Source organism: Kogia breviceps, chromosome 18 (genome assembly GCF_026419965.1).
Source record: "Kogia breviceps isolate mKogBre1 chromosome 18, mKogBre1 haplotype 1, whole genome shotgun sequence".
Lineage (NCBI taxonomy): Eukaryota > Metazoa > Chordata > Mammalia > Artiodactyla > Physeteridae > Kogia > Kogia breviceps.
The window spans coordinates 23,990,714-24,010,790 of NC_081327.1; the positions used below are offsets into that span (position 1 = coordinate 23,990,714).

General features: G+C 43.3%; 1 non-coding gene across 1 annotated transcript; it reads right to left on the reverse strand.

Annotated features, from left to right (window-relative positions):
- Positions 1-334: 334 nt before the first annotated feature.
- On the reverse strand, positions 335-441 carry LOC131745665 (U6 spliceosomal RNA). Its single transcript, XR_009332399.1, has one exon. It is a non-coding gene; the product is annotated as a U6 spliceosomal RNA (small nuclear RNA).
- Between the last annotated feature and the right edge of the window lie 19,636 nt (positions 442-20,077).

Consider the following 20,077-nt stretch of genomic DNA (forward strand, 5'->3'; position numbering starts at 1 on the left):
CCCTGTGCTATGAGGCTGCTTCCCACTAGCTTATTTTACATTTGGTAGTGTATATATTAGTCCATGCCACTCTCTCACTTCATCCCAGCTTACCCTTCCCCCTCCCCGTGTCCTCAGGTCCATTCTCTACATCTGTGTCTTTATTCCTGTTCTGCCTCTAGGTTCTTATAACCAATTTTTTAAAAATTCCATATATATGTGTTAGCATATGGTATTTGTTTTTCTCTTTCTGACTTACTTTAGTCTGTAAGACTCTAGGTCCATCCACCTCAATACAAATAACTCAGTTTCGTTTCTTTTTATGGCTGAGTAATATTCCATTGTATATATGTACAAAAATATGGAATGCTTCACGAATTTGTGTGTCATCCTTGCACAGGGGCTATGCTAATCTTCTCTGTATCATTCCAATTTTAGTATATGTGTTGCCAAAGCGAGCACTTTCAGCCTCTTTAAGTCCTAACTATCTTCAAATAACAACAAAATGTTTAAGTAAACCTTTTATTTTGAAATAATTTTTTAATTACAGAAGTTTGCAAAATAGTATGGAGTTCCCATGTATCCTTCATCCAGCTTCCCCTGTTGATTACATCTTGCCTAACCTTTTTACATTTGTCAAAACCAATAAGTTAACATTGAAATAATGCTATCTACAGACTTTATTCAGATTTCATCAGGTTTTTCAGGATGTCCTTTCTCTGTTCTAATACCCAATCCAGGGTACTGCATTGTGTTTAGTTGTCATGTCTGTAACACAGTCTGTAACCATTTTATCAGTCTTTATTATTTGTTTTTCACAACCTTGATAGTTTTGAAGAGTACTAGTCAGGCCTTTTGGAAAGGATCTCTCAGTTTGTGTTTGTCTGGTGTTTTCTCATAAATAGACCACAAAGTACCATTCTCATTACATCATATCAGGGGGTACATGTTATGAACTAAATGCTTGTATCACCCCCCCCAGCCCCACCACCGCCCACCAAATTCATATGTTGAAGCCCTAACCCCCAATGTGATGGTATTTGGAGGTGATGCCTTTGGGAGGGAATTAGGTTTAGATGAGGGAGGTGCCCTCATGATGAGATAGTGCCTGTGTAAGACTAGACAACAGAGAGCTTGCTTCCTCACCCTCTCTCTACCGTGTGAAAACACAGTGAGAAGGTGGTCGTCTGCAAGCTAGGAAGAGAGCTCTCACCAGGAACTGCATCTGCCATCACCTTGATCTTGGACTTCCAGCCTCCAGAACTGTGAGAAATAAATGTCTGCTTAAGCCACACAGTCTGTGTTTTTGTTTTTGTTTTTTTACAACAGCCTGAATTAAGACAGTACATGATGTCAATGTGATTATTACTGGTGATGTTAACTGTGATCATTTAGTTAAAGTAGTGCCTGTCAGATTTCTCCACTGTAAGGTTAGTGTTTTTCCCTTTCTATACTATATTCATTGGAAGTGGGTCTCTATGAACAGCCCACACTCATAGAGCATTAAGGTCCACATTCATGGAGAATTAGGGAAAAGTGTTTACATGCCTAATTTGAAATTCTTTTGTATGGAAGATTTGTCTCTCAAACAGATTATTACTTTGGTTTTGATTAACCAGTGTTTCTGTTTCTTCTCAGTGAAAGCTAATTTGTTGTGGCTGCTTCTTAAGTCTGCTGCATTTCTTAAAAAAAAAAAAAAAAAAAAAAAAAATATATATATATATATATATATATATATAGAGAGAGAGAGAGAGAGAGAGAGAGAGAGAGAGAGAGAGAGGGCGGGTGGGGGGAGAGAGAGAGAAAATGATTAGCAGTGATTATCTCTGACATCTGTGACAAATGGGATTATATATATACATGTATTGGGGGGGTTCCATTTTCTACAATCCTGTATCATTTGCATATTTTATAATAAGCATGTATTTTATTTTAAAATCAGTAAAAAAACAGTGATACTTTCTCCATTTTGTAAAAATAGCAGAAAAAAATATTTTTGTTCCAATGATCTATGACTATGTCTCAGTGAAGGAAAAAATCGAGTTTACCATCTGGATTATTTAGCCCTCTGAATTACATCTTTTCCTATAAATTGCATTTTTGGATGTTTGAGGCACAGGGAACTGCACTCTTGGGTTAGTATGCATGATGCCAAAAAACTGGGGGTCTGATGTTCCAATTCTGGACCCACTCTTTCTGGCTGAGTGATCTTGACCAATACCTATTTCTCCTTCTATTTTTTTGTTTGTTTGTTTTTGCGGTACGCGGTCCTCCCACTGTTGTGGCCTCTCCCGTTGCGGAGCACAGGCTCCGGACGCGCAGGCTCAGCGGCCATGGCTCACGGGCCCAGCCGCTCCGCGGCATGTGGGATCTTCCCGGACCGGGGCACGAACCTGTGTTCCCTGCATCGGCAGGCGGACTCTCAACCACTGCGCCACCAGGGAAGCCCAATACCTATTTCTGTATGCCTCTGTTTGCTTGTGAGAAAGTGGAGGTAATCATTATACCCACCCCAGGGGTTGTTGTGAGGAATAAACAAGATAATGAATGTGGAATACTCTGTATAGTGCCTCACCCACAGAATGCTTAATTCATGTTAACTATGATTATTATTAGGGGCCAAGTGTAGGCTCAGAGGGGAGTCAGCCTTGAGCTTAGTCATTCTGGATCCTTCTCTTTACTGTATCTCCCTTTAGAATCCTGCTTATTGTCATGGGTCTTTCAGATCTAATTTTCTCTGTAATTTGGGTTGCTAAGGAATAGTGCGATTTTCCATATTGGTCAAGCTTTATAAAATACGTAAGTGAAATAATGGAGCCAGGAACAGATCCAGGTCTGGGGGCTTGCTTTGCACTCTTTGTTCTGTAACAGTGGAGTTTTTTCTTCTTTTTAATCAAATAATCAAGCAGCCAATGCACTTCAGTCTCACCATGATCTCTCCCAGTCGGGAATTAGGTCTGATCCCCCAAGGGCCTGGAGCTGAGCCCAGTAGCTGCAGGTGTCAGGCTACGGTGACTGAGGATGCTGAAGCATCTGAACTCACCAGGTGCCGGGACTGATGACGCCCCACGTGCGCATTAGCGTGAAGCACCAGGGGACCAGCCCAGTGCCACATGTGTTGAAAAGCACTGAACACCCTCTGCAACGTGATCAGCTGGTTACTTCAATGGGAGCTTGTTTCGTTCCTATTATGGAGACTAATCATGTGTTATTTGGATGTGTTAGACATTCCAGCTCCAATAAAGACATCAGTGTCCATGAATACATGAAATGTGTTTGCACTTCCAAGTAGTGGGTTGAAATTTTATCATTTTCTATTTCCCTGTCAGTGTCTCATTATCCTGAAGCAGCTCCTTTCCCTGTTTGCTGGATTCTAGGCCCAGGGTTTCATTCAAATGCACCAGTTTTCAGACAGCAAAATGAAAGGAAAATTGAATAGTTTCATTCATTTCCAACAGAAAGGAAAAATGAAACTAGGTTTCTTCCCTCTGCCTGTGATGACTATAGACAAATCTGTGTGTTCCAGGCATTGTGCTAGGAGTTTTGTACACGTGACCTCATTTCCTCCTCCCCCCAAATCGGCAAGGTCACCATTATTTTGTACTCCTGGGCCAGTCCTGGGCCTGGTTGCTCTATGATTGGATCCGGCCTTCATGTTTGCTTAATTGCTATCCCCTCCTGAAGGCATGGCTTGGCTTTCCCTCTCTGAGTTTACAGAAAGTAAAAATAGTAATTGTCAATCTTTGTCTCTTAAGTGTGGGATTTTTAAACAGAAAGATTGCCTGTTGAACTTGAACACTATGCTGGTCCACACCGTGTGTCCTGCCCAGGTCTCCCCTTGCTCCTCCTTCCCTCTCCTCTTCTTGCTTCAGGCCTCTGAGCTATTTTTACTCACCACACTTCTGACTCCAAATGTGTGGTGTCTTGTCCACACCATTCTTCCAGCTGTGGGTCCTACAATTCAGTTCAATTCTGACACCATCTACCTGGAACCAGCATCAGATCCCACAAGTTAAGGGCTCAGTCCCACAAGACTGCTCCCACTTCAGATGCCAGTTACAAGGCCCTGGTTGTCCCTGGTACTTTTGACCAACTGGTTATAAATTTACAGGGTTCCCACAACCCCCTCTTCAAGTTTGGTAATTCTCTAGACCAACTCACAGAACTCAGGAAAACACTTTACTTATGATTAGAAGTTTATCAGAAAGGATTCAACTCAGAAACAGCCAGTTGGAAGAGATACATAGGGCAAGGTATGGGGCTGTGCACCCCCTTCCTAGCACCCCGACATGTTCATCAACCTGGAAGCTCTCCAAACCCTGCTATTTAGGGTGTGTATGGAGGTTCCACCATGTAGGCATGATTGATTAAATCATTGACCATTGGTGATTAACTCAATCTCCAGCCCCTTTCCCCTTCCAGGAGGCCTGGAGGTGGGGCTGAAAGTTCCAAGGCTCTAATCAGGCCTGGTCTTTCTGGTGACCAACCCCCTTCCCCCCAGCCACTAGTCATATCATTAGCATACGAAAGACATTGATCACTCTAGACATTCCAAGGGTGTTAGGAGCGGTTGGCAGGAACCGGGGACAAAGGTCAATACTTATTTTTTATGACATCACAGCTGGATTCTCCCATAAAAAGAAATGAAACTGAGTTATTTGTAATGAGGTGGATAGACCTGGAATCTGTCATACAGAGTGAAGTAAATCAGAAGGAGAAAAACAAATACCGTATGCTAACACATATATATGGAATCTAAGAAAGAAAAAAATGTCACGAAGAGCCTAGGGGTAGGACAGGAATAAAACACGAACCTACTAGAGCATGGACTTGAGGATATGGGGAGGGGGAAGGGTAAGCTGTGACGATGTGAGAGAGTGGCAGGGACATATACACACTACCAAATGTAAATTAGATAGCTAGTGGGAGGCTACAGCATAGCACAGGGAGTTCACCTCTGTACTTAGTGACCACCTAGAGGGGTGGGATAGGGAGGGTGGGAGGGAGGGTGACAAAAGAGGGAAGAGTTATGGGAACATATGTATATGTATAACTGATTCACTTTGTTGTAAAGGAGAAACTAACCCACTATTGTAAAACAGTTATACTCAAATAAAGATGTTAAAAAAAAAAAAAAAAAAAAAAAAAGGGCAGCAGAAGCTGGGGTTCTGAGAGTGAGAGATGTTTGGGGCAGCTTCGGTCCTTGACCCCAGCTGCCTTATGCTTCTCTATCTGTGTCAGTCTCCTAGATTCTCCAGAGATGCCTCCTGTGACTTATTGGTCAGTCCAAGTGTGAGAGTAATTTCTCTCTAATTGCAGCAAGTATGAAGTGGGTGGCAAAGTCCATTTTTGTGGGAATCAGACAGCAGGAAGGATGTACAAGTAGAGCTCGGCTTCTGCAATGTAGGTTGAGACCAGAAGCGGCAGGGAGTAGGTGATTAAAATGAAAGTTTCAAATAAAAGACACAAGTGGACCAGGGGAACAAGGCATCTCTGTCCTTGGTCTCTAGTTGAAATATTTCCCCAATATTTCTTTAGACTAAGAACAAGACCTACTTTCTTCATGACAAAGGCAGGTGGATACGTTATTCTGAGTTTCTATACTGGCAGGTGGCAAGCTTGTGTGTACGTTGAGTTTAAAACAGTTCTTGCAGGGCTTCCCTGGTGGCGCAGTGGTTGAGAGTCCGCCTGCCGATGCGGGGGGACACGGGTTCGTGCCCCGGTCCGGGAGGATCCCACGTGCCGCGGAGCGGCTGGGCCCGTGAGCCATGGCCGCTGGGCCTGCGCGTCCGGAGCCTGTGCTCCGCGATGGGAGAGGCCACGGCAGTGAGAGGCAAAAACAGTTCTTGCAGACTATCATACACACCTTTTGTTTAACATTACCTACCAATCGAAAACCACTTGGAGCAGACAGAAGCTTCAGAAATTATGAGTATCTGCCTAACCAAACAACTTGAACAGATCAAAAGGCTTGCAGGGCACTATGAACTGAATGTGTGTGTCTCCTCCAAAGTCATATGTTGAAACCTAATCCCACTGTGATGGTATGTGGAAGTGAGGCCTTTGGGTGGTGATTAGCTCATCACAGCAGAGCCCTCATGAATAGGATTAGTGTTGTGAATGAAAAGTATTGCCTGCCGTATCAGTAAACAAAGGACTTTGCAGTCATCAAGCCATCACGTTAGAGCCTTGCCAACCGTGAGCTCAGGAAAGGAACAGAATGCCCGCCATTACAGCCATCCCCAAGGGTGCGCCCTGAGGAAACTGAGGATGAGAAAATACAAGACACTGGCCCCGGATAGCTGATGTGCATATCAGAGGAATGATTTCAATGAGCCCAGATTCTTGCATCTTCCCATACATAGAAAAGCACTAAGTTCCTTAACTTGAGATATCTGTTTGTTTGTTTTTTATCAGCAATCCTTTGATGTTTCTACTACCTAGTCTTTGCTGCAAAACTCTCTATATATCTTGGCTACTTCCTGTTGCCTGTTTGGAACAGTCGCTCAGAGTTATCTGAGATGCTGTGTGTAGGGCTTGAAGTCCTCAGAAAGTCCGCAGAATAAAGCATAACTCTTAACTTTTAGGTTGTGCATTTTTCTTTCAGTCAGCAGTGTCCTTAAAATGGGGACCTCAGAGAGCTCTCTTGCCCCTCCCACCGCGTGAGGACACAGAGAGAAAACAGCCATTTATGAACTAGGAAGCGGGCCTCACCAGACATTGAATCTTCTGGCACCCGGATCTCAGACTTCCCAGCCTCCAGAACTATGAGAAATAAATTCTATTGTTTATAAGTCACCCAGTCGATGGTGTTTTCATTAGAGCAGTCCAAACTGATTAAGATATAGGGGAAAATAAGTTACTCTGGCACTTTCCTTGTTGAACAAAATCTCAATAGACAATTTTTCTTCTGGTCATACTTTGGTTCAATCAATATATAATATTTTCTCTAATAACCAATGCTGACAATTCACATGGGCATTTTAACTACCTTATGAAACATACCATGTTAACATTTCCTTTTCAGGACTTTGAGAGTTCTTACAGACTCAGCCTCTTCCAAAAGGCTGAGATTATGAGTTTTCCTTCTGAATTCCTCATTCCGTGGTTACCCTTCCAAGTGGGGGTCCTCCCCACAGGCTGGCCTCCTTTCCTAGCGCCACAGAACCCTCAAGTCTTTGAAAGCATCCTTGCTTCCTCACCGCAAGATGTCACAAGCCTTGCTACTGTCTTACCCCAAGTCGCCTCCACTCCCCACCCCCACCCCATCAGGAAGGCTCTGGTTCCTTTTGGTAAAAGATGCAGCAGAAACCTGTGGACTTAAAAAAAAAATGGACAACCTAAAATTTGAGAGTTCTGTTTTTTTTTTTTTTCTTTTTTTTTGGTACGCGGGCCTCTCACAGTTGTGGCCTCCCCCATTGCGGAGCACAGGCTCCGGATGCGCAAGGCCCAGCGGCCATGGCTCACGGGCCCAGCCGCTCCGTGGCATGTGGGACCTTCCCAGACCGGGGCACGAACCCGTGTTCCCTGCATCGGCAGGCGGACTCTCAACCACTGTGCCACCAGGGAAGCCCCGAGAGTTCTGTTTTATTGGGGATCTTACTGAGCACTATAGTCTGGGAATCAGCGTCTCAGAGAGCTCTGAGAAACTGTTCCAACCAGATAAGGGAGAAGCCAGGATACCTAGTTTTTCTGAAAAAACAAAACAACAACAACAACAAACAAACAGAAAACCATGTAGCTGAACATCAAAATATTACTGTTAATCACAAAAAATAGACACCTCAAGTTAATGACTTTAGTGCTTTTTTATATATGAAGATGCAAGGGTCCAGGCTCATTATTCCTTTGCTATGCATTGTACTATTTTGGGCCACTATCCTGTTTTTCTCCATCCTGAATTCCCCTCAGGGTACACTGTGGGAGACAGCTGCAGTGGCTGATGGCTTGATGACCACAACATTTTTTTGTCCAGAGGCCCAGAATTCTGGGTCCTGGGGGTGCACACCATGTTATGTTACCTGCTCTCATTAGGTGACCCCATAGACACCACGCAGTTTTATTTCATTGACCGTACAGGAGCTTCACTAAAGCCCTTTCCCATCATTTATATAAGAACTTTTCAATTTTTAACTCTTCCTCTGGGTTACCAGCTTTCTTCTTCTCTTTAGATACCATGGTATATGTCACATCGAACTGCACATATGTAACGTATCAGTTACAAGGCTCTCCAATGATTCTGTAGCATCAGCTAGTAAACACAAAAGGCCCATATTATCAAGCCCTTGAGTTAACTTCCCTATTTTATTCAATGTGTTAAAAATGCATGGAACAGTATAACTAGAACAGTGACAATTTCTCCTAGGGTTCTGTGCCTTTCATTGATAAAACTATCTTATTAAAATCTCATAGAGAATTCCCTGGCAGTCCAGTGGTTAGGACTCGGTGCTTTCACTGATGGTGCCCAAGTTTGATTCTTGGTTGGGGAACTAAGATCCCACAAGCTGTGCGGTGTGGCCAAAAAAATCTCATAAAGGAATACTTCAAATATATTTGCATACCACTGCAAATATGCTGAAACAAAGCCCATATTACAAAAATAAAGGCAAACAAACAAGAGAAGTTTCTTGACTTTATATTCCCTTCTGCCTCTCATTTCTTTGTTCCCCTTTACAGAAATATCTTCAGAAGTGATGTTATACTCCTGGTCTTCAATTCATGTCCTACCATCCTCTCTGAAACATACTCCAAAATGATATCTGCCTCCACTATTCCAGAACTGCTGCAAGGCTACCAGTGACCTTCCTGTGGCCACATTCAATGACTAGCTCTCAGTTCTCATCTCACCTGACCCACCAGGAGCATACACAGTGGACCTTCCCTTTTCCTGGCAAAGCTCGCTTCACTTAGCCTCCAGGACTCTGCACTCTCCAAATTTTCCTCCTACCTCTCTGGCTGCCCCTTTTCAGTCTTCTTTGCTTATTCTTCCTCAGATCCTCAACTGCTAAACTTTGGGTGCCCTGGGGCTCAGTCCTCAGGATGTGTCTCTACTCCAACTCCACTCCTTTGGTGATCTCAATCAATTTCATGACTTTAATTACCAAATCTAGGCCAGTTACCTCCAGATTTACATCTCTAACTCAGACCTGTCCCTTGACATCTAGACTTGTACTATATCTGAACTCCTGATCAACAATCTTCCCTTGGATGTTTAACAGACATCTCAGAGTTAACATGAGCCCAAAAGAAACTGCTGATCTTCTCCCAAACCTGCTTTTCATTCAGTCTTCCCCCAAATAGTAATAGCTAGCACTTACCCAGTGCTTACTCTGTGCTTTGCACTGTTCTAAGCGTTTTATGATATTAACTCATTAAGAAAAACAAACGACCTGATTAAAAAATGGGCAGCGGATCTAAATAAACGTATTTCTAAAGATGGCATACAAATGACCAAGAGCTACATGAAAAGATGTTCAGCATCACTAATCATCAGGGAAATGCAAATCAAAACCACAATAAGATACCACCTGTTAGAATGGCTATTATCAAAAAGACAAGGAATGACAAGTGTTGGTGAGGACGTGGAGGAAAGGGAACCCGTGGGCACTGTTGGTGAGATTGTAAATTGGTGTAGCCACTATGGACAACAGTATGGAGGGTCCTCAAAAACTCAAAAATAGAACTACCATGTGATCCAGGAATTCCCCTTCTGGGTATTTATACAAAGAAAACAAAACACTAACTCAAAACATATCTGTACCCCTGTGTTCACTGCAGCATTATTTACAATAACCAAGATATGGGAACCATCTAAGTGACCATAATATTATATGACAAGTATACCTCAAAAAAACCAATCAAACCCCAAAGAAAAAAGCCTCATGACAACTTTATGAAGTAGCAATTATTATCTCCGTTTTATAGATTAGGAAACTGTAGCATAGAAAAGTTCAGTGACAAGAAGTTAAGGACTCAGGCATTATGTGGCAAAGCCCTTCGGAATAAGAGCTCCACGAGAGCATAAATCCTTTTCTGTCTTATTTGTTGCTGTATCTCCAGGTTCTAGAACAATTGCTGGCACACAGGAGGTGATTAGTAAATGGTTATTGAATGAATGAATGAGTGTATAAGAGAAAGTTTCATATATTTAAACATACCTGCAGAATTAGTACAATCACAAGACCTTTAATCAGCTGGAACACTTTTACCCAGGCTGAACCACAGTGGTTTTCAGGACAGAGTGTGGGTGTATAGCTAGCAGCCAAGGTGCAGAGATGGCTTTTCTTGGCCCATGGTATTTGGGGATCCGGATACACTTTTCCTTCTCACTACCCTGTCCCCATGTGCAGGCCTTAGGGGAGGCTCAGGTGCCCCAGCAGGTGTATATCACATCTGTAGTGCTGCTGTGCTCTCTTCGTTCTGTCAGCAGAATAATAATTGCTATTATGTTTTTTCACTGCTGATCTTCCTGAAACTCTACTAAGTGCTTTATATGGATTAACTCAATTCTCTGAATCCTAAATGGTAGGCCCTTTGATGAACACCATTTTACAGAGGAAACGTAAGCTGAGATGTATTAACTAACTCGACCAAGATCACGGTCAGTAGCAGATTGTAGAGGAATTGGTTTATCCCGAGGCAGTCACGGGCAGGGGAAAACAGACCGTTTCTGGTGAGCTGGGTGTACAGGAATGGAAGAAAATGCCTGGCCGAGTCTGCACCACGTTCCTGGGGCCTTTCACCCTGGGGCATGCTGGGCTGATCTGCTACTGGTCTTCAGCTAGTGCCCAGCTCCCACCACTGTTTGCACTGGCCAAACAGGGGCATTGTGTTTGGGATTTCTCAGTTCTCAGAGCTCTAGAATTGCTTGGATGTCAAGGGTGGGGGAATCACTTTGGGTTGGAAGGCTAGAGGGCAGTGGAAACTTTGTGGGATTCTCAACTTGCAGGGTACACACACCTTGGGTAATACTATTACTGGGTTGGTCAAATTTTCACTCCCATTCCACGCCTCCTTCCTACTGTCTGCACACTGCAGTGCAAGCTTAACCACTTTCAGGACCGCTTGCTGAGTAATGATCACTTTTACTGTTTTTACTAAGGAGTCATGGGGTTCAAACAACAATCCCCTTTGGACACAGGCGTGGGAATCAAAACCTTTCACACAAAATGTTAGAAAAGCTTGCGATTTTGATAACGAAAAACACACCAATGCCTCCTTTCTGTTCTCCATTTCTGTCACTTTCATATTCCTGTGCACTGGCCAAGGGTGTTGTCAAACATCATACCGAACAGCATGACCACTCTTTAACTTTGCTTCCTTGGTGGTTTCACCACTGACTTGCTCTTTTTGTTTTCTTTTTATTTTAACATCTCTGTTTTAAAAATTTATTTATTTATTTTTGGCTGCATTGGGGCTTCGTTGCTGTGCGCTGGCTTTCTCTAGCTGCAACGAGCAAGGACTACTCTTTGTGGTTGCAGGCTTGTCATCATGGTGGCTTCTCTTGTTGCGGAGCACGGGCTCTAGGTTCGTGGGTTTCAGTAGTTGTGGCTCTCAGGCTTTAGAGCGCAGTCTCAGTAGTTGTGGCGCATGGGCTTAGTTGCTCCGCTGCATGTGGGATCTTCCCGGACCATGGCTCGAACCCGTGTCTCCTGCGTTGACAGGTGGATTCTTAACCACTGTGCCACCAGGGAAGTCCTTTGTTTTCTTTTCTTTCATTTTAGTGGAAGTAACAGGCAGTGAGAGAACAAAATAGCATCGTCCCAACGCGACTCATATTTATTAGATCTGGGCTATTTGATGGACAAGTAGAATATTTTTTTCAGAATTGAAAACAAGTGTTCAAACAAACCTTGTACACAAATGTTCATAGCAGCCCTATTCATAATAGCCAAAGTGTGTTAACAGCCCAGATGTCCATCAACAGATGGATGGGTAAACAAATTGTGGTGTATATATACACAATGAAATATTATTCGGGCATAAAAAGAAATGAAGTGCTGATACATGTTACAAAATGGATGACCTTAGAAACCAAAATGCAAATTTCATGTTATTATTATTATTATTATCAGTAGTAGTAGTAGTAGTAGTAGTAGTAGTGGTAGTATTTGCCCACTCTACGAGGCTTGTGGGTTGTTAGTTCCTTGACCAGGGATTGCACCCTGGGACCTTGGCAGTTACAACGTGGAGTTCTAACCATTGGACTTCCAGGGAATTCCCCTTATGTTAATTGTTCAAAAAGAGGCCAGATACAAAAGACTATATACTGTGGGATTCCATTTATATGAAACATACAGAATAGGCAAATCTATAGAGACAGAAAGTGGATTAGTGGTTGCCAAGGGCCTGGGGGAGGGGGAAATAAGAAGTAACTGTTTAATGTGTATCAGTCTTTCTTTTTGGTGATGCAAATGATCTAGAAATATATAGTGGTGATGATTGTACAACACTATGAATGCACTAAATGTCACTAATAGTAAAATTTATATTCTGTATATTTTACCACAATTAAAAAAACTTTCCTAGAAAGCAAAAGGAAAAAGAAAATCTTTTTCAGAGCTCTTTGGGCATTATCTCAAAGTAATATTTACCCTAAATTCCCCAAAGGGAAAATTAACCAATTAAGATGTTGATTACATGGGTATATGCATTTGTCAAAACCCCTTGAATGGTACTTAACATTTGTGTGTTTCACTGTATGTAAATTTTATCTTAATAAAAATTAGCCAACCAATAGTAACAAAAAATACAACTATACTACATACAAAAATAATCTGTGGAAATATGATATTGTACTATCTATAGGGTAGGTTGAATTACACAGCTTCCAGGAATCCATTCGTCTACACACCTGTGTAGGGCTCATGGAAGCATATCATAAAGTTATTTAAATTCCCACTGAAATCTAGAAGGAAATCCCATTGCAAATCCCTGAATTGCAATCAGGGTAGATGTTCAGCAGCCTGGAGGTCACAGCATGTTCCTGTTGCAGACGCTCACAGCAGTAAGGAACTTGCTTCCTGGTCACAGGAAGTCTGAACATAATTTCACTTAAAAGTTCTTCAGCTGTACAGCAGTCAGTAATGACAAATATCCATTGCAGATAAAAATGTTGTTACACTGCTAGCTAATCCATTGCTATATCCTTAGGTCACCCTTGCACAATATAAAAAATCATGTGTTATTGTACCTGACAAAATCTCATTGAGAGATTTTTCTTCTAGTTAAATTAGAAGCATCCAGTAACACTATTCCAAACAGAAGCAAATATTTAACAACATTCACCAAATACTTATTAAACGTAAGGTACATAGGATTATAATATTAGCATTCAATTCTGTCTTCCCAATTTCACATTAAATAGATTTCTCAGTCATTATTTTTATCGAATTGGAAGTTGAGGATGATTGTGAAAGCTTTCAGTTCGCAAGGAATTTGGTCAGTTTTGGTGCTTATCTCTTCCTTGCTCATTTTTTATACCAGATAGAAATGGGGTTATATGAACAACCCTTTAAAATGGCCTAAGTTAAATAGTGCAAGGGGAAAAAGTGAAACTACACATTCCAGGAAAACAAAAATCTGATAGAGGAAAAAAGTTATTATGAAAACATTTCTTTTTTTTTTTTTTTTTTTTTTTTTTTTTGTGCTAGGCGGGCCTCTCACTGTTGTGGCCTCTCCCGTCGTGGAGCACAGGCTCCAGACGCGCAGGCTCAGCGGTCATGGCTCACGGGCCCAGCCGCTCCGCAGCATGTGGGATCTTCCCGGACCGGGGCACGATCCGTGTCCCCTGCATCGGCAGGCAGACTCTCAACCACTGCGCCACCAGGGAAGCCCAGTAAAACCATTTCTTGGCTCTGCATTAAACTTTCGTATTGTCAAAATACATATCCTGTTTATTAAATTTCAATGTTTAGAATCTATAGTTAGACAACATACAGATATAACTTTGATTATAAGAAAGAAAATAAATGCTGTTAATTTTGTCAATGTAAAAGTTCAAATTATAGAAGTTGAAAGGCAGAAGGGAGAAGAAGTCAAAGTGAGGGGTTAACTTCATCTCACAAAGAAGGAGCCAAAAAGGGCTTCCCTGGTGGTGCAGCGGGTAAAGCTCCTTGTTCCCAGGGCAGGGGGCCCAGGTTTGGTTCCTGATCAGGTAGATCCCTCATGCATGCCACAACTAAGAAGTCCGTATGCCACAACTAAAAAAGATCCCGCGTGCCGCAGCTAAGACCAGCACAGCCAAAATGAATAAATATTAAAACAAACGAACATACCAAAAAGAAGGAGCCAAAAGACACTGCATAATTAATGGAATTAGAAGTAAAGATGTCAGTATATGACTAAAAGTTACTGGGGCAGACATAATACCTAACCAATATCCACTCCTCTCTGCCTCTTAGTAACAAAATGTGCAGTTTCTCAGTCTTGACACTATTGACATTTTGGACTGGATAAGTCTTCACTGTGCGGGGCTGTCCTATGCATTGTAGGATATTTGACAGTATCCTAGCCTTTACCCACAAAATGCCAGAAACACCCCGCCCCTATTTGTGACAATAAGAAATATCTCCAGACATTGCCGAAAGTCCTGTTGGGGACAAAATCACAGCGGGTTGAGAACCACTGGAGTAGGGTAAGATCACATACACATCACTACATCTTAAAATATCCCTAGCAGATTCTAATATGCAACCAGGTTTGAGAACCACTGATCTAAGCCAGTGATGTCAATCCTATTTCTTACAGGTTTCTCCAGCTCCCTGGCAGCTAGATGTGACCTTGTGGCATAGTTCTGGCCAATGAGATTTAAGTAGGAGTTTGCTGGTGAGAGGAGGTCTAAGAAATCTTATGCTTTCTAGATAATGGGCAACCAACATAGCTTCTGTTTCTTGCCCATTCTCTTATCCCTTCTTTGTATACAGATGTGAGGTCTGGAGTTGCAGCAGCCATCTTGTATTCAAAAGGAGACAACTAGTCTGTTAAGGACAGCAGGGAGGAAAGCAAAAGAGACCCTGGGCCCTTGCTGGCAGTTTTTGGCAGCTGAACTAGCAATAAACTGCATTTATTAAGTGAGAAAAATTCCTTTCTATGTGTTTAAGCCACTGTAGTCAGGTTTCTATTATTTGAGTGAAGAGCAATCACAACTGCTAGAGTTACAAATGTAATGAAGAGAGAAAGTAAAAATGAATAATACTATACTGGTGGGATGGGGCAGGGGAGGAGAGAGAGTAGGATAAACAAGCTAAATACTCATCTATCATAACAGGAAGTCTAAAGGGATAAATGAAAAATAGTTATATACAGGGCTTCCCTGGTGGCGCAGTGGTTGAGAGTCCACCTGCCAATGCAGGAGACACGGGTTCGTGCCCCAGTCCGGGAAGATCCCACATGCCGCGGAGCAGCTGGGCGGGCCCGTGAGCCATGGCCGCTGAGCCTGCGCGTCCGGAGCCCGTGCTCCGCAACGAGAGAGGCCACAACAGTGAGAGGCCCGCGTACCGCAAAAAAAAAAAAAAAAAAAAAAAAAAAAAAAAAAAAGTTATATATACCCAAAGAATTGAAAACATATGTCCATACAAACCCTTGTACTTGAATGTTCATAGCAGCATTATTCATAATAGCCCCAAAGAGGAAACAAACCAAATGTTCATCATAGACTGATTAACTGATAAACAAAGAATGGTATGTCCATACAATGGAATATTATTCAGCCATAAAAAGAATGAAGTACTTATACATATTATAATATGGATGAACCTTGAAAACATTTTGCTAAGTGAAAGAAGTCAGATAACAAAAGGTCACATATTGTGTGATTCTCTTTATATGAAATGTCCAGAAGAGTCAAATCTGGAGAAACATAAGATAGATAAGTAATTGTGAGGAGTTGTGGGGAGGAGCAAGGGGGAATGACTGCTAATGAATATGGGTTTTTTTTTGGGGGGGGTGGGGGGATAAAAAATGTTCTAGAATCAGATAGTGGTGATGGCCACACAATGTTGCAAATATACAAAAAAATCACTGCATTGCACTCTTTAAAATGATGAATTTTGTTCCATGTGAATTATATGTCAATAAAAACAAAACAAAAACAAGAACAGAGACAGCTATGTAAGTGAAGTATTGGAGATATGGAAGGATCCACTAAAAGACAGACTTGAAAGTGATTCCTTCTTAGGAGCAAAACAAAGAAACAATTGCTTTTCATTATTAGCCCTTCTGTATCACTTGATTTTTTAAAAAATATGTCCGTGTTACTTTGGTAAGATAAACGGAAAAAAAGTGGCATAAGAATATTTCTTTCTTTGTAGCCTTGGCTAAGCTAGAGACTCTAGTAAGGAAGAACTTTTTCCCTCTCATTTCCAGGCAGGTTGCCAATTTATTTTTTATTTTTTTTTTTAATTTTTTAATTTTTTTTGTGGTATGCGGGCCTCACTGTTGTGGCCTCTCCCGTTGTGGAGCACAGGCTCCAGACGCTCAGGCTCAGCGGCCATGGCTCACGGGCCCAGCCGCCCCGCGGCATGTGGGATCCTCCCAGACCGGGGCACGAACCCGTGTCCCCCGCATCGGCAGGCGGACTCCCAACCACTGCGCCACCAGGGAAGCCCCAGGTTGCCAATTTAAATGGCCTTCCTTTCCTGCTGATCTCTGCCAACGTGGTGTCAGACACTGAGAACTAGCTTCGAAGTAAGAAAGCTTCTAAGAAAAATAAAAAGCACACTCTTAACTAAAGTCACACATTTATAATTATTCAGGCCCATGACTAGCACAATGTTTTTCATAATGGAGAAAAAGTGAGGAGTATCCTAACTCAAAAATAAACTCTACATCCCTTTAAGAACTTTTCACAAGAATAAACAAAGAGCATGTTGAACAGCAAAAACCTGTCTCGTAAATTCAGATCTCATTTCCAAACCAGTGGGACTGATGTACGTGGTCATTAAAGACAGAACTTTGCAGATATCAAAGCAGAAATGTAGGCTCCTCCTGGGCAATCTATTTTCCTGAAGAAGGCACTTTCTCTCTGCAAAGGACTATGAAAGGCCTATAATCCAAGGCTTTTAACAGATTGATTTTTAATGAATCCACAGTCCCAACTTCTTACAAGCTGCAACTCCAATTCAGAAGAAAAAAAAAAACAGACACACTTTCATTAGATGCCCTGTGGTTTCAGCAGCTGGTTAACTGTTTTTTTTGTTTTTTATTTTAAATTTTTTTAGATTAATTAATTAATTTATTTATTTATTTTTGGCTGTGTTGGATCTTCACTGGGCTTTCTCTAGTTGCGGAGAGCGGGGGCTACTGTTTGTTGCAGTGCGTGGGCTTCTCATTGCAGTGGCTTGTCTTGTTGCAGAGCATGGGCTCCAGGTGAGCGGGCTTCAGTAGTTGTGGCATGCAGTCTCTAGAGCGCAGGCTCAGTAGTCGTGGCGCAGGGGCTTAGCTGCTCCGTGGCATGTGGGATCTTCCCAGGCCAGGGATCGAACCCGTGTCCCCTGCATTGGCAGGCGGATTCTTAACCACTGCACCATCAGGGGAAGCCCCTGGTTGACTGATGGCTGAGAGTGACCATGGAGGGGGATGGGAACTGGTGTGTTCCCCCCCAACCCCACCCCCGTTTCTGTCTCCCTGTGACTTTTGCCACATCCATAAGTCGAATCTAAAGCAAATGGATTCAGAAGTGCATTTAGCATCTGTTTACTTCTGGTGGTTGCCCAACCCAGAAGCACAACTACTTCCCAGTTACAGTAAAGAGCAAAACCTCTGGCTCCTAACATGGATGAAGACTCTCTTGAAGTCAGTCTGTGTCTTTTTAATTCTTCAGGCCCAGCAAGATTTTTTTTCTCATTCAACCCACTTTTTATACCACAATCTCACATTTTCTCTCTACTTTCTTTAAGCATTCTGAGCCTCATGTGACATTCCCACCCCCTCCCACCCAAGGGAATTTTTTCGTATGCTCAAGGAGTTACAGGGGATGGACAGCAGAAATTGGATGCTGTCCATCGGTCCCTGATCTTGCTGACCTCACTGCCTGCCTTGGTGTTATTTTCATCATGCCCCACAGCAAGCAGGCCCAAATGGGAGGATTCTGGTCTATTTTAGTTACTAACCCATTTAATGTTTCCCAAGGGCATTGCCATTTTGAGTCTAGAAGGTCTATATGAGCCAAAGGAACAATGATGGTAGATCTTCCAATGCTACGGTTACGAGTCAGGAAGAATTTGGCTCCCACCTCATACACCATCTCTCATAATGAGGAGGAGGGCACCCCCCCACCAGAATGAGCAGCAGGATGGCTGCAGACAGCACCAGGCTCACCTCCTGCTAGCTTCATAACAACCGTGAAAAGGAGTGTCTTTTTCCCAAGAGTTCCAACAAAAGTCTCAGAACTGAATCCCATTGGCCTGGTTTGAGTCATGTGCTCATCCCTGTACCAATCACTGTGGTCAAGTGAGAGGATTCTGATTGGCCATGCCTAGGTCACATGCCCACCCTGCCTGGAATACATGGACTGATTGAGTGGAAGGGAAACCAGGGTTGTAGTTATCAAAAAAAGGGGGGATTAATGTCAGAGAGACTAGAACAATGCCTTTATATATGTTTACTTAAAGAACAAAAAACCACAAGAAGAAAAGATGAGGACAAATACCGGGAACAGGAAAGTCACTCATAACCCCTAGACAGATACATTTTCGGGAACAATCTCTACATACTTTTTTGACTTATTTATTGAGCATTCAGTGTACCCAGTGCTCTAAGCTTAGCAAGGAGGTCGGGACTGTAAGACTGGGTCACATAGTAAGCACATTGGAAAATCTCTTGATCTAAATGACCAAACTGCCTCAGAAAGATTTCATCTATGTACTCCACTCACAGTGCCTAGAGCCCCACATCCCTTCCCCTCACCCCAGAGCAGCACAGCTGGAAAACTCTCCTCCCACAGAAGAGATCTCTTCCCAGGAAGGCATTTTGAGGAGGCTCCACCTCCACCTTACATCTCTGAGGCTGACAAGCTGGGAAGGCTAGAAAGTGTCTCTTACACCCTTTCGCCTCCTTGTGGGAGGTGCCACATCCGCTTCCGGTGTCCTTCCCTCCTGCGCCCCCTCCTGGCAGGAGATGGCTTAAGGCAGGACCTTTCCAGGGCCGTTTACATTTATTCACAGGCACCTGTCTGTGTGTGTGTGTTTGGAGAGCATGAATATATGTGTGTCCCTTTGCACTGGGTGGAGGTGTTACCCCCAGAAACCGCAAAATCCATGCAGAGAGCTGCGGCAATCACTTCAGTGTGTGGGAAAACCTGGGAGGCAGGCGAGGAGACCAGTCTGCAGGAGACAAAGGTTGGGCTCCCAGCGAGGGCTGGTAGCTCCCTCTCCTTCCCTGGGCTGCTTGGAAGGCACAAGGGGGCTGGGTGGGCCAGGGCGAGTCCTCAGCAACTCTATCTCCGTGGAAAAGGGAATGGCAGGCTCAGGTCTCCTGCCGGGGTGCTGGCTGGCGGCCAGGTCTCGTTGTCAATGTTCCGCAGCTAAATTCAGTCCAGCTGTTGCCCAGGAATCTGATATTAACAAACGCGTTCCTGGGACAGCTGGTCCTTCCTACCGCCGGAAGCCTTGGCCCCTGAGCCTGCAGCCTGGGTTTGGAGGTTTTGGAGGGTCCTGGGCCCATGGGATCCCAGGTCGGTAGTTTCTTCCGCGTGCAGGCAGGCAGTGTTCCCTAGCTGTGCTGATTAATGGCCAGGTTATCATGTTCGTCAAGTGTCTGGTCAAGAATTCAAAGGTGCTTGAATCTCACTTCTTCGTCTTGGGAGCCAGCTCCAGACCAGCTTGATTTCTTACGTCACTAAATGTGCTTTCCTTCATGGGAGGCTCTCTGTCCAGCAAGCTTGGGAAGGTCAGGCTGCTTAGAGCCCTGGGGGGGTGGGGGGTGGTGTGAGTCCGGGCATCTAGGTTGGCACTCCATTGCCTTTCCAGGTTTTGAGCTCTACTGGACATCCTTCCTCTTCCCCAACCCCTCCCATCCTCCCTCCTTGTTTTTTCTTCCTGCCTTCCTTCCAGGCTACTATGAGCCAGTACCTAAGTAAGTACTCATAGTAGCCCTGCAG